Genomic DNA, 2797 nt, shown 5'->3' with positions numbered 1-2797 from the left:
AGCATGCCTACCTGTTCCACGTTGTTTAATTTCTAATCTTGCTTGAACTTCTGATCTCATGCACAATACTGCATTGCCGAACGTCAGCCCAGGAACCATGACCCCTTTCCATATTCCTCTCACAACATTATACCTATTGTAATTCCACAGTGCCCTATTTTTCATCACTGCTGTATTCCTGTTACCTTTAGTCGTCACATATATTTCGTGTTCCCTCAGGTACTCGGTCCCATTGCTTATCCATTCGCCCAGATATTTGTATTTATTTGTTATCTCTAGCGTGACCTCCTGTATTCTAAGCTCACTACTTTTGTTGTCATTGAAAATCATGACTGCTGATTTTCCCTTACTGAATCTAAAATCTAACCTATCTCCCTCATTACCGCAGATGTTCATCAATCTCTGCAAATCTTCCTTGTTGTTGGCCATTAGCAATATATCATTTGCGTACATTAATGCTGGTAGTGCCTGATCAATAAGTTTTCCTTGTTTGACTAAAGAGAGGTTGAAGCCCAGTCCACTTCCCTCTAATTTGGCCTCTAATCCTTGTAGGTACATCATGAATAATAAGGGTGACAGGGGACACCGCTGCCTAAGCCCCTGTTTTACCTCTGCAGGCTTGGATACCTGTTTTTCCCACTTTATATACCTTGTTGCCTTTATAGATATCCTTTAAAAGACTAGTGACTCCATCTTCCAGACCTAGTGTGTCCAGTATTCCCCACAATTCCTCTTGAACCACGCTATCGTACGCTCCCTTGATATCCAAAAATGCTAGCCACAGGGGCCTGTGTTCTTTTTCTGCTATTTCGATGCACTGCGTCAGTGAGAGCAGCTTGTCTTCCAACCTCCTGTGTTTCCGAAACCCATTCTGCAGTTCCCCCAGCAGCCCCTCATCCTCTATCCATGCCTATAGTCTTTCCTTTATAATCTGCATCGCCAGCTTGTAGACCACTGATGTCCCTGTTATAGGACGGTAGTTGTTTATGTCAGCTTTGTCCCCCTTTCCTTTATAGGTCATGCTCATACTGCTAAGTTTCCATCCATCGGGAACTTCACCATCGATTATTATTTCTCACTGCCTCTCTCAAAGCCTGTTTAGACTTCGGACCTAATGTCTTTATCAGCATAATTGCAATGCCATCTGGGCCTGTTGATGTACTTTAGGAACCCTTTGCTCAGCCCTTTCCCACTCTCGTTGTGAAAATGGAGCCATTGCACCACTTGATTCGTCCTTTTGTATTGTGGTGCATAAAGTACTTCTTTGTTGGAATTTTTCTGTCACCCTTGTTCTTATATACTCAATAGCTTTGTCCCCTTCTAGCCTAGCACCTTTGGCTGTAGTTATAAAACTCTGCTCTAGGCTCGTCTCATTTCTTAGGGAGTTTAGATGGTTCCAAAATTTCGCAGCTGCCTTTCTATCTTTTTGTGTACTTCTGCCAGCCACTGATCTCCCTTTCTTCTAATCTTTTCATTGATCAGAAGGGATGCATCCCTTCTACAGCTTATAAAGGTTTCCCATTTTCTTTCAACATCATCTGTCGGTTCACCCCGCTGCTTAGCATGTCTGTGTTCCCTAGAGGCTTCCTTACGTTTTGCTATGGCTCTCTTAACTTCCTCATCCCACCAACTTTTTGGTTTGTGTCTTCTTTTCCGGGGTGACTTGTCACGCGTCTTAGCAAGCTCTAGATTAAAGAGTCTAATTAGATTCGTGTATGTCCACACTGTCTTATTATCCTCCGTGATTACTTTCTCAATTTGTTTAGTGGCTATATCAATTTGCCTTTCTGAATAAAAATTTTCCTGTAGTTGCTCATCTTCTCTCCTTCCCACTTTCAAGGCTATTCCAAAACTTAGCTTGATACGTTTGTGAACACTACCCAGACTTCTGGAGCCACCTTCATCTATGTGCATTCCCCTGAGCTTATCCTATATCCTATGTGACATCAGTGCATAATCTATCGTCGACTGCAGCCTTCCTACCTCCCATGTTATTTGCCCTTCACACTTCTCGGTACTGTTGCAAATGATCAAATCAAGCCTTTCACACATATCCATGATCATTTTGCCTGTCGGGTCGGTATACCCATCTATATCTTCTATATGCGCATTCATGTCTCCTAGTATAATTATCTCGCACTCTCTTCCTAACTCCTGAATGTCCTTTGATATGCACTCTACCATTGCCTGGTTTTCCTCTCTGGCCTTTGCTCCCGTCCACAAGTACGCGAAGCCAAGGAGTGTCATTTGACCTGCCTCTTTCCCTTTTAGCCATAGTGTCGGTATTGAGCGCTATCGCGCGGACTTTTTTAAAACTTAAGGCTGGTCAACTCCGCTGGGAGCGTGAGCCAGTCCTCAGGCATCTTTCTAGAGACGGCCACGGAGGAAAGAAAGAAGGAACCTTTCCTTCCTCCGTGGCCAAGGCATAGGCTGCGGCTACAGTGTACTAGAATTCTAGTACACTGTAGCTGCGGCCTTCCTCCCTTGCTGCGGCAGCACATGGTTGCTCGGAGGTGAATGCCACCTAGACCATAGAAATTTTATGGCCTAGAGACCCCGCAAATGTGCAGCACGGCTCTTCAGAATCCGCGCTACTGTCAATGTCTCCTTTACTGGATGCATAGAGTTTCCTATAAATACTTTGATGTTAGGAAGCTCTATGAATAAATTTAGGAAACCGTGATTAAGCCGGAGAGAAACGCGTCGCGCGTTTGTCATCTCGGAGGCCATGTCTAAGTCCACGTTGTTGTTTATTCGCCGCGAGATCGCAGTGGCAGCACCGTCGCCTAGTCGTTAG

Source organism: Rhipicephalus microplus, chromosome 9 (genome assembly GCF_043290135.1).
Source record: "Rhipicephalus microplus isolate Deutch F79 chromosome 9, USDA_Rmic, whole genome shotgun sequence".
Classification (NCBI taxonomy): Eukaryota; Metazoa; Arthropoda; class Arachnida; order Ixodida; family Ixodidae; genus Rhipicephalus; species Rhipicephalus microplus.
Note: the sequence above shows the minus strand (reverse complement) of the source record.